Below are 13,085 nucleotides of genomic sequence, written 5' to 3'. Positions count from 1 at the left end.
ATTGTGGTCAGAAAAGGTACTTGATACGATTTCAATTTTTTTTAATTTACCAAGGCTTGACTTGTGACCCAAGATATAATCTATCCTCAAGAATGTTCATGAGCACTTGAGAAGAAAGTGTATTCTGTTGTTTTTGGATGGAATGTCCTATAAATATCAATTAAGTCCATCTTGTTTAATGTATCATTTAAAGCTTGTGTTTCCTTATTCATTTTCATTTTGGATGATCTGTCCTTTGGTGAAAGGGGGGTGTTAAAGTCCTCTACTATGATTGTGTCACTGTTGATTTCCCCTTTTATGGCTGTTAGCATTTGCCTTATGTATTGAGGTGCTCCTGTGTTGGGTGCATAAATAGTTACAATTATTATATCTTCTTCTTGGATTGATCCCTTGATCATTATGTAGTGTCCTTTTTTTGTGTGTGTGTGGTATGCGGGCCTCACTGTTGTGGCCTCTCCCGTTGCGGAGCACAGGATCCGGACGCACAGGCTCAGCGGCCACGGCTCACAGGCCCAGCCGCTCCGTGGCATGCGGGATCCTCCCAGACCGGGGCACGAACCCGTGTCCCCCGCATCGGCAGGCGGACTCTCAACCACTGCGCCACCAGGGAAGCCCTGTAGTGTCCTTTTTTGTCTCCTGTAATAGTCTTTATTTTAAAGTCTATTTTGTCTGATGTGAGTACTGCTACTCCAGCTTTCTTTGGATTTCCATTTGCATGGAATACCTTTTTCTATCCCCTCACTCTCAGTCCTTATGTGTCCCTAGGTCTGAAGTGGGTCTCTTGTAGACAGCATATATATGGGTCTTGTTTTTATATCCATTCAGCTAGTCTATGTGTTTTGGTGAGAGCATTTAATCCATTTACATTTAAGGTAATTATCGATGTGTATGTTCCAATTACCATTTTCTTAATTGTTTAGGGTTTGTTATTGTAGGTCTTTTCCTTCTCTTGTGTTTCCTACCTAGAGAAGTTCCTTTAACATTTGTTGTAAAGGTGGTTTGGTGGTGGTGAATTCTCTTAGCTTTTGCTTGTCTGTAAAAGTTTTAATTTCTCTGTCAAATCTGAATGTAATCCTTGCTGGGTAGAGTAATCTTGGTTGTAGATTTTTCCCTTTCATCACTTTAAATATGTCCTGCCGCTCCCTTCTGGCTTGCAGAGTTTCTGCTGAAAGATAAGCTAACCTTATGGGGGTTCCCTTGTATGTTATTTCTTGTTTTTCCCTTGCTGCTTTTAATAATTTTTCTTTGTATTTAATTTTTGATAGTTTGATTAATATGTGTCTTGGTGTGTTTCTCCTTGGATTTATCCTGTATGGGACTCTCTGTGCTTCTGGACTTGATTAACTATTTCCTTTCCCATATTGGGGAAGTTTTCAACTATAATCTCTTCAAATATTTTTTCAGTCCCTTTCTTTTTCTCTTCTTCTTTTGGGACCCCTATAATTTGAATGTTGATGTGTTTAATGTTGTCCCAGAGGTCTCTGAGACTGTCCTCAAGTCTTTTCATTCTTTTTTCTTTATTCTGCTCTGCAGTAGTTATTTCCATTATTTTAACTTCTAGGTCACTTATCCGTTCTTCTGCATCATTTATTCTGCTACTGATTCCTTCTAGATAATTTTTAATTTCATTTATTGTGTTGTTCATCACTGTTTGTTTGCTCTTTAGTTCTTCTAGGTCCTTGTTAAACGTTTCTTGTATTTTCTCCATTCTATTTCCAAGATTTTAGATCATCTTTACTATCATTACTCTGAATTCTTTTTCAGGTAGACTGCTTATTTCCTCTTCATTTATTTGGTCTGGTGGATTTTTACCTTGTTCCTTCATCTGCTGTGTGTTTCTCTGTCTTCTCATTTTGCTTTAACTTACTGTGTTTGCGGGTCTCCTTTTTGCAGGCTGCAGGTTCATAGTTCCCGTTGTTTTTGGTGTCTGCTTTCAGTGGCTTAGCTTGGTTAAGTGGGTTGTGTAGGCTTCCTGGTGGAGGGGACTAGTGCCTGTGTTCTGGTGGGTGAGGCTGGATCTTGTCTTTCTGGTGGGTAGGACTCCATCTGATGGTGTGTTTTCGCGTGTGTGTGACCTTATTATGATTTTAGGCAGCCTCTCTGCTAATGGGTGTGGTTGTGTTCCTGTCTTACTAATTGTTTGGTATAGGATGTCCAGCACTGTGGTTTGTTGGTCGTTGAGTGGTGCTGGGTCTTAACGTTGAGATAGAGATCTCTGGGAGAGCTTTTGTCATTTGATTTTATGTGGAGCTGGGAAGTCTCTGGTGGACCAATGTCCTGTACTCAGCTGTCCCACCTCAGAAGCACAGGCCTGACACCTGGCCAGAGCACCAAGACCCTGTCATCCACACAGCTCAGAAGAAAAGGGAGAAAAACAGAAAGAAAGAAGAAAGAAAGAAAGAACAAAAGAAAGAAAGAAAGAAAGAAAGAAAGAAAGGAAAGTCATTAAAATAAAAAAAATTATTGAAAATTAAAAAATTTAAAAGTAATAAAAAAAGAAAGAAGAGAGCAACCAAACCAAAAAACAAATCCACCAATGATAACAAGCACTTACAACTATACTAAAAAGAACAACAATGAAAAACGGATAGACAGAACTATAGGACAAATGGTAAAAGCAAAACTATACAGACAAAATCACACAAAAAAGCATACATGGACACACTCACAAAAAGAGAAAAAGAAAAAAAAAAAAAATATATATATATATATATAATTGCTCCCAAAGTGCACTGCCTCAATTTTGGGATGATTCATTGTCTATTTAGGTGTTCCACACATGCAGGGTACATCAAGTTGACTGTGGAGTTTTAATCCGCTGCTCCTGGGGTTGCTGGGAGAGATTTCCCTTTCTTTTCTTTGTTCACACAGCTCCTGGGGTTCAACTTTGGATTTAGCTTCACTTCTGCATTTAGGTCACCTGAGGGTGTCTGTTTTTCACTCAGACAAGACGGGGTTAAAGGCGCAGCTGATTCAGGGGCTCTGGCTCACTCAGGCTTGGGTGAAGGAGGGGTACAGAATGCGGAGCAAGGCTGCAGTGGCAGAGGCCGGCGTGACGTTGCACCAGCCTGAGGCACTCCATGTGTTCTACCGTGGAAGTTGTCCCTGGATTACGGGACCCCGGCAGTGGCGGGCTGCACAGGCTCTGGGAGGGGAGGTGTCGATAGTGACCTGTGCTTGCACACAGGCTTCTTGGTGGCTGCAGCAGCAGCCTTACTATCTCATACCCGTCTCTGGGGTCCTCACTGATAGCCGTGGCTCGCGCCCGTCTCTGAAGCTCATTTAGGCAGTGCTCTGAATTCTCTCTCCTCACGTACCCCAAAACAATGGTCTCTTGTCTCTTAGGCAGGTCCAGACTTTTTTCTGGACTCTCTCCCAGCTAGCTGTGGCGCACTAGCCCCCTTCAGGCTGTGTTCATGCAGCCAACCCCAGTCCTCTCCCTGGGATTCGACCTCTGAAGCCCGAGCCTCAGCTCCCAGCCCCTGCCCGCCCTGGCAGGTGAGCAGACAAGCCTCTCGGGTTGGTGAATGCTGGTCGGCACCGATCCTCTGTGCAGGAGTCTCTCTGCTTTGCTCTCTGCACCCCTGTTGCTGTGCTCTCCTTCGTGGCTCTGAAGTTTGCCCCACACCATCCCACATCTCCTCCTAGTGTGTGGAAACCTTTCCACCTTCACAGCTCCCTCCCAGTGGTGCTGGTCCCTTTGCTATACTTTTGTCTGTTTTTTTCCTTTTTCTTTTGCCCTACCCAGGTGGTGGGGAGTTTCTTGCCTTTGGGGAAGTCTGAGGTCTTCTGCCAGCATTCAGTAGGTGTTCTGTAGGAGTTGTTCCACATGTAGATGTGTTTCTGATGTATTTGTGGGGAGGAAGGCGATCTCCACGTCTTACTCTTCTGCCATCTTGAAGGTCTCTCCTCCTTCAATGAGATTATGAAAAAAATCCCCTGGGGCAAAACTCAGCCTTGCTCTGAACTAGCAGCATCTCTGTTTGGTGGTTTCTTTCTACTGCTCCAGAATTTGTCTCCACCCAATTGCCCAGATCTGGTGCAGTTTTGATATGACGCTCTTGATAGATGCACCTTTTGGGAAAAGACAATAGAAAGGTCTCCTCATTCACTATCACCATGGAAACCTGAATACCGATGAAGTCACTATGTTGGTTGCCTAATTCCAAAGAAAATTTACCTTATATTACTTGAATTAATTAAAATCCAACAAAAGACAATGATGTAATGGAAAATAAAGAGATAAATGTTGGAAAAAAGACAAATAATAATTATTTTAGAGTATGGGATTTTATACCTGGAGAATCAAAGATAATGAGAAAAAAATAACTTTTTTTAGACAATTTAGAAAGTTGGCCAGATACAGGATAAATATACTAAAAGCTAATAATCTTTTATGTATCAGCATCCAGGAGATAGAAAATTTAATGATGTACATTAAACAAAATAACCAAAGCAGTAACCCTTGATGGAGAGATCCAGAATGTCCATCAGACAACCAAATATCACTATCAATTGAATGGAATTGAGTGTGGAGACCCCCCATTTATTTAGCAAATGCTATGTCTCCTCTTGTTGCCAAGTACTCTTGCAACTTGTGCCATGATCCTCACAGAAATCTTTATAATACACACTATGATCCCTGTCTTGCATATGAGCAAATTGAGACAGGAGAAAGCTCCAAGGTCATACAGTTGGTAAGTGGCACAGTGGAATTAAAATTCCTCTCTGTTTCTCTGTTTGACTCCCAGATTCATAGTTGTGTCACTGTTTTCACCAGAACATGACATTAGGTTGAGTTCTCTGTTGTAGAATTCTCTCTTTAGGCTGGTGATGTTCCTTTTTATAGGAAGACTACTACTACTATTTCCCTCCTTGGCTTTTCCACACATGTAGGTCAATATTTTTTATACTTGGCTTTTGTTGCAATTTCCCTCCCATTTCCACAGGTAAAATGCACCTATTTAAAGTCAGTAGCTGATATCTGATTTGACTTAGAATAGCTGCTGGTTTGTAAATAGGGAAAACACAACTGCATCCATATTCTTTTCAAATTGGCCCTTTTGTTTTAAAAGTGGAATGTAGAGAATTTGTGGCATTTTGTCTTGGTTGTTCAAATTAAAACTTGAAAGAGGAGGAGAAGGGATGGTGGAGGTCCTGTGTGTCTCTAACTTGATTGGATTAAGTGTCCTCACTGGACTGACATTCTCATGGAGTGTTCCTTAACTGTGATTCCCCAAATGTCAGGGCCTTATTAATCAATGCCATAGCTCAGCATCCTTCCTGCCTTGTCTCTAATGACAGTTTCCGCAGGAATGGGATCTTTTCATTATCCTTGCTTTTGAAAAATGTGTCTGTGTATAAACTGGAAGGAAGGAAAACACAGGAGAGTTTTTTGAAACTTTTTGGCTTTAGCTTAAAATAACTAATACAGAGTGTCTTGGGGAGTTATTTTACGGAGAATTTTTTTTAAAAGGGAAAAGTAATGTGAAGCCCAGAAATTGCCTGCAATTCAGGATACTTACCCTTAAGAAGCAGATCTCATTATTTCTTCTTCTGTTGATTAGTATTTTACATTTGGTGGATTGATAATAAATAAGAATTAATAGCTATACATTGGTGAGGTTTCAAATATGAATGGCAAATATAATATGATATAGTGGAAAGAACATGTGTTTAGAATTGTATGTAGCTCTATTCAACACTAGGTTCTCTCACTTATAAAGTACATAAAATAGTTACATGGCTGCTTTTGTTTACATATTAAAATAAAGTAAGAAAATGTAATTTACCTATTTGATTTGCCATTTAGCATTTTTTCCCCATGTTTTTCCTTCTGCTTGGAATGTCTTCTCCTACCCATATGCTCAGATAATGTTTACTTAGGCTTCAAGGCTTAACTCAATGTTCACCTCCACTCGGAAGACGTCTTTGGTTGTTCTTCTCTCCTGGGAAGAGTTGCTTTTTCCTCTCTGGCTCCCAGGTTACTTCTCACTATTATAAATATCATGCTAAATTGAAGATATTTATTTCCCCAAGTGTGTCCTTGGTTAGACCTTGTCTTCTTCATCTTCACATCCACAATGCCTAGACTAGTGTCTGATGTCCTGGAGGTGTTAGAAAATGTTTATTTAGATAGACTTGGAATATATAAGTCATTTTCAAAAGACTTCGTCTGTATTGTCCAGAAGGTTTTCCCAGTTAGCCATTGGCTGTAGGATTGCAGAGCCAAACCCTAGGATGACAGATCCTGCCTGGCCAACTCATCTAACACCAGTGATTTGTGATCCACTTTCCCAGTTTCTTTCACATCCACATACCCCCTCTACCCATATTCATAATGTTGATTCTTTTTAAAAAACTGAGCTATTTACTTTGCATTCATCTAATCAATTACTTATGTGATGTCAAGTATTTGCTATGATAATTATTTTCTAGTGCACATTACAATAATTCACAGCTGCTAAAATGTTTAGAAGTTTCTCCAAGTTGTACCTGTAAACATTCCACATACCACCGGAGGTACACAGAGCCTCTATGGGAAACACTGAGCTTTGGGTCCTTATTTACAAGTGAGGACTTTACTTGCTCAGAGAAGTACATGTCCAACCAGGAGTCTCACAGCAGCAGAGCCTTGACAAAAATCCCAGTCTTCTGAGCAGGTCTTCAATAGAAGCTTCATGAATTAAGAAGCCAAATATGTACATTTCCTTGGATCTCCAGCACTTCGGGCAGCCTTTGTCATCACTCCAGGCCTTTGTGGCTCTGGTGAAAGCAAGACACTACATAGCTCTCTGCCTGTGCCCTAGCAACCAAGCACAACACAGATGGCTGGCTTGGCAATCTGCCCACTAGACACTGATCGCATACCTGGCTGTGAGATACAATGACAGCTTCCCCCATGCAGGGATAGCGTGTATTTGCACAGTGTGACTAGAGTTTATGTGATATGCAACAAAGATTGTGCCCTGTGCCTTCAGGCCAATTTGCTAGTTTCGAGTCTAAAGGCAATAACTTTCCCCTGGTGTAATGACAACTTGTCTCTTGCAGCTGGATCATGTTAGGACAGTAGAAATTTTTTTTTGGTCCCCTTTCAATGGTGTCTTGTAATAATAAGGTAGTATTTTTGCAAGATGTTTCTTGCCAGTTGCACACATGTATTGGCTCATGAAGTCTTGAGCATTTCCTGGCATCAAAGAATGAGAACTGTCTCTATTGTCAGGAGAGAATAGTCCCCATTTTACAGGTGGAGAGACCAAACCTCATTCCAACTCATGAAGTATTTATTATGTACTCATTGTTTTTTGTTAAATTGAATGAATGACTATAGTGTATAAGCCATCCACCAGGCCCTGGACATACAAAGATAAATAATGCACAATGTGACTGAATAGGCACTCAGACAAGTAGAGGAGACAGATATTTATGCTAAGATCTCTGATACAACATGGTGAGTGGTCCAAAAGCTGGGTGTACCCAGTACTGTGGGAGCACAGAAGAGGGGGTGGTTAATTCTCCCTGGAGGAGGTTGAAAATGAAAGTTACATTTGAGCTGGACATTACATTCAGGGAAATGCATTCTGGCAGAATGGTGAGAACTTTTGTTTGGCTGCCTGATGAATCTGTGCTCAAGTTCTCACTTTACTACTTACTCATTTTGTGACTTTAGGCAAGTCACTAAATGTTCCAGATCTGTTTCTTTATCTATAAAATGGGGGCAGAAAGAGTTCATGTCATATATATTTATATAAAGTGAGAACAAAATGAAATAATTATGAAGTACTTAGTGTCCTTTCTGGAGTCTAATGCTAGGGCAATAAATATTAGCTCTGGTCACCATTCATATCATCATGATTATTATGTGATGATGATGTGAGTTGCCTTTCAGGCAGACTTGTGATGTGGTATTATCATTGGCATCAGAAAGCACTGACTAGTCTTACATTTAGGTCTTTAATCAGTTTGGAGTTTATTTTTCTGTATTGTGTTAGGTAGTGTTCTAATTTCATTCTTTTACATATAGCTGTCCAGTTTTCCCAGTACCACTTACTGAAGAGGCTGTCTTTTCTCCATTGTATGTTCTTGCCTCCTTTGTTGTAAATTAGGTAACCATATATGTGTGGGTTTATCTCTGGGCATTCTATCCTGTACCATTGATCTATATTTCTGTTTTTGTGCCAGTGCCATACTGTCTTGATTACTGTAGCTTTGTGGTATAGTCTGAAGTCAGGGAGCCTGATTCCTCTAGCTCCATTTTTCTTTCTCAAGATTGCTTTGGAAAGGGTGTGGTGAAAAGGGAACCCTCCTGCACTGTTGGTGGGAATGTAAATTGATACAACCTCTATGGAAAACAGTATGGAGGTTCCTTAAAAAACTAAAAATAGAACTACCATATGACCCAGCAATCCCACTAATGGGCATATTACCCTGAGAAAACCATAATTCAAAAAACAACATGTACCATAATGTTCATTGTAGCACTATTTACAATAGCCAGGACATGGAATCAACCTAAATGTCCACTGACAGTTGAATGGATAAAGAAGATGTGGCACAAATATACAATGGAATATTACTCAACCATGAAAAAGAAACAAAATTGAGTTATTTGTAGTGAGGTGGATGGACCTAGAGTCTGTCTTACAGAGTGAAGTCAGAAAGAGAAAAACAAATACTGTATGCTAACGCATATATATGGAATCTAAAAAAAGGTCTTGATGAACCTAGTTGCAGGGCAGGAATAAAGACATAGACATAGAGAATGGACTTGAGGACATGGGGTGGGAGGGGGAAGCTGGGGCAAAGTGAGAGTAGCATCGACATATATACACTACAGAATGTAAGATAGCTCGTGGGAAAGAGCAGCATAGCACGAGGAGATCAGCTCTGTGCTTTGTGATGATATAGAGGGGTGGTATAGGGAGGACAGGAGGGAGGCTCAAGAGGGAGGGGATATGGGGACATATGTATGCATATGGCTGATCCACTTTGATGTACAACAGAAACTAACACAGTATTGTGAAGCAATTATACTCCAATAAAGATCTATTTAAAAAAAAATAGAAAGCACTGGCTATAAATTTGGCTCAGAATTTTACTACCTGTTTGTCCTTAAGCAGTCTTCACTATTCTGAAGTAATGTATATACTAGTTGACCAAGATGGAGAAGTAAGCCCCTGTAAATAAGAAACAAGAAATATATATTTTGTCTTTGTCCCTGATTCCTGGCAAACAGCTCCTAAAACTGTTGGAATTTCTGGAGTGATAAGACTGTTCTTTGCATGCTAATGAGATGACTGGCATTTGGGGACCCCTAGATAGCTTCGGTATGGGGGCTGGTCTCCAGAAAGACCAAAACATAATTAGTGGATTGGAACTTTCAGCCCCACTTCCTATCTCTGGGGAGGGGAGAGGGGATGGAAATCGTGTTAATCGCCAATGGCCAATAATTTAGTCAATCATTCCTGTATCATGGAACCTCCATAAAAACCTCAAAAGTGTTGGGGTTGGTGAGCACATCAAGGAGCAGGGGTGGGGGCTTAGTGTACCTGGAGAGGGCATGGACATTCCTTGAACAGCATCCCCATCCTCGTTCTTTGCCCAACTCTTCCATTTGGCTATTCCTGAGTTGTATCCTTTATAGTAAACCAGTAATATCAATAGTAAGTAAAGTTCTTTCCTGAGTTCTATGACAGTTCTAGCAAATTATCAAACCTGAGTAAGGGGTTTGTTGTGGGAAGCCCCTAAATGTATAGTTGGTTGGTCTGGGTACTGGTGACAACCCGGGACTTGCAACTGGCATCTAAATAGGGCCTTGTGGCCCTGAGTCCTAAAGTTATGGGATCTGATGCTAAGCCCAGGAAGATAGTGTCAGAATTGAATTGTAGGACACCCAGCTGGTGTTGGAAAGTTGGAGAAGTCTTATTGGAAAAGACACTACGCAGTTGGTGTCAGGCAGGTTGTGAGTAAAAATCAGTTCAGAGCCACTATCTCATCCATTAGGTTTCATTCTAAATGCAAATAATTTGAACCCGGTGGCATTTCCAGAATTGTGGTTCTTTGCAAACATCTCACTGTATTGCTCATTAAGTTTTGGAGGTCACATTTTTCAGAGAACTAGCACAATGTGATCATGGCACATTCCGTTTTCCAGTATAAGTCAAGTTTGGACTAAGTATACCATTGCAAGATACATATCATTCTCAGAACTTGAATTCTGATAAAGCAGATACAATAGACAGAAGTTGGGTGATGTCCAGGAAGTGAAGAAGGCTGTGTTGAAAGGAGTTGCTTCCAGGCAGGGGAATGCTCACAGCTAATGGGAATTCAGTGTAGGTGGTGTGCAGTGTGTTTGTCCTTCTCAGGGAGCTGGGGAAGTGAGGCTGGTAGAGTCCTGAAAGCTGAATCAGAGTCACCAAGTGGAATAGATGAGAAAGGATTGTCTGGGCAGAGAGAAGAGAATTGCAAAGACCTGGGAGAATAGGTGTTTGTAGTATATTTGAGGAACGATGAGATGTGAGTAGTCTAGTGTATCGGAGAAGGAGTGTCAGAATAGACTGGAAAGAGTGGTTGGGGGCAAATTTGGGGAGGGGAAGACAATGGAAAACTGCTTTCAGTTGAGTAGTTTCAATGTGTTTCACTACCTACCCAATCACTCTCACCACCATAAATGAAAACTGTCAGTAATGAATGTCAACAATGTGCTATGCATCATGCTAAATGGTTTACACATTAAATATCTTTTAGTCCTCACGAAAATGGAAAGAATTTGTGTTTCAACTAGGATAAATTTGTCTGAGAATAATATTTGCACATCCCCACCCTTGGATGACAGTGACATAGCAAGATACAAATTTGTTTTTCTCTCATGTACAGTCTGGAGTTCAAGTATATATATGGCATGCCCCAGGCCATGCCATAGCCTAAATCTGGCTACTCTAACTCTAGGTATTTTGTCTGAATTCTTGTCAGTAACAAGGAGGAAGGGTTGAAAGAAAATAGGGTCATGAGAATATACTGGAGGTGTTCTGAGAAAGCTTTCTAGAGGCTACCTCACAATATTTTTCCTTGTAATCTTTTGGTCCAGAAGTTAGTCCTGTGGCTACACCTAACTGCAGAGGATGCTAGAAAATATGGTATTTATCCTGGGTAGCCATGTACTCAGCTAATAATGTAGAAAAAGGAAGAATGGATTGCTATATCTACTAGATATATTTCCAGATAAGGAAATTAAGGTTTAGAGGATCAAGGTAACTTGCCTATAGGGACACAGCTATCAAGTGCCTAAGATTTCAAATGATTCAAATTCCAGTGGTCTTAACAACAGGACTTTCTCTTCAACATTACTTATATATCCTAGTTACGATTTCTCCAAAAATGTAGCCAAGGACAAAGACTTGGGTGAGAATATTTGGAAGGGATTCATAGGGTGACCAACCATTCTGGTTGGTCTACAGCTGAAGGGTTTCCTGGGATGCAGGACTTTCAGTTTTAAAGGTATGACTCTTGTCTAGGGAAGGGAGACAGACAAGGGAAAAAAGCCAACGTGAGGGTGAAGCATGAAGCAACGGGACTCCATTTCATCAGGGCCTCTGAGATGCATGCAGAATTCCCTTCTGAATGTTCACCTGAAAGACAGGCGTCTGCAGAATGCATCCAGGAGCTCCCTTCCTCATCAGCTGAGAGCTGGGCCCAGAGGCAGTAACTCCAGAGGCACTTCTGGGCTGGGCCTGCCTGCACCATGAGCTAGCCTGTAGTGAGTCAAAGAAAGCTCTTGGGCAATGTTTAGAGAGACATATTTTAGCAGTTGATGGAAGAGGGGCCTTAGCAGTATCAGGTGAGGGGGAATGCTCTACCAAGGTGAGGGCTCTGATTGCAGGTGAGTTGAGAGGATAAGGCGGGTGCTAGGGGAGTCGGCTACATCATGTGTGTTGTCTTAAGAGCGTTGAAAGCTGATATTATCCATAGGACAATGGTTTTTTTAAACTGAACTCCTTTAATTCCTTAGGGATTCTAGGAGCTATTTCTGGATGAGGCCTGCTCTGTGTGTGTGTGTGTGTGTGTGTGTGTGTGTGTGTGTGTGTGTGTGTGTGTGTCTGTTGCAGGGATACTTTAGTACTCTGCTTCTCTTCTTAAGCCAGAGCAGTTCTAATGTTATCTCTTTCACATTCTGTATTGTAACTTTCACTCAAAGAACAAATTCCATAGTGTAAAATGTTTGCAAAGCACTGTATTGGGTAATGGAGAGTCACTGCAGTCTGGAGAATGCTTAGGAAGAGCAAGCCTATAGGCAAAGAAAACAACCTTGATAGTGCAACAATCACCCAGTCAAGGAGTGATCTAGGACAGGCCAGGGAAAGAGAATGGACTAGGTGACCAGTTGGATTTGGATGGTAAAGGAGAAGAGATTGAGGAGTCTCCACCTACTACAGATTTTTTATTCGGCTAGCTGAGGATCAGAATGGGGCCACTTATTGAGAAAGGACACACAGTGGAAGGACCTGACTTGGGGAGATAATGATTCATCCATTTAATGAGTAATGACCAGCACCTGAGGCCCTTTGTGCTATAATATGAGAGAGTCTGTGGTTGGGGAAGTCACTGACAATTTAGAGAAGATCCCAGGCCTCTGCCTCCTCTTGGGCCCCCTCCATAGGGAGAATCATCCAGGCAGAGTATCCTTTGTCCCCAGGGCCCATGGAGAAAGGAATTCAGTTCTTCCTTCTCTGAATAAACTAATCAAGGTGTGTTGCCTAAAGCCTCACTTCTCCATCACTTGAAGAAGCCCTGAGCACTGAATTCACTAATGGTGCTCAGGAGATAATGTCACATGGAGTCAAATTGCTCTTCATTAATTCATTCATATGTGGGACATCAATGGAAAAGCTTTGCTGACAAAACTACTTGAAAAAGAACAGTAAGTTGGAAATGGCATCGCTTCTAGCCTTGATGAGCTCTTTGGGGGGCTTCCTAGTCATTTGGTCATTTGAGACTTACTGTGTTTTGCTCATGGTAACATATACTGATACAATTAGTAAAAATTAAACAACAACAACACTAAAAAAATCCATCATGCAATAGCAAAT

This window comes from Kogia breviceps, chromosome 8, assembly GCF_026419965.1.
Source record: "Kogia breviceps isolate mKogBre1 chromosome 8, mKogBre1 haplotype 1, whole genome shotgun sequence".
NCBI classification, from domain to species: domain Eukaryota; kingdom Metazoa; phylum Chordata; class Mammalia; order Artiodactyla; family Physeteridae; genus Kogia; species Kogia breviceps.
This window is presented reverse-complemented; position numbering follows the sequence as displayed.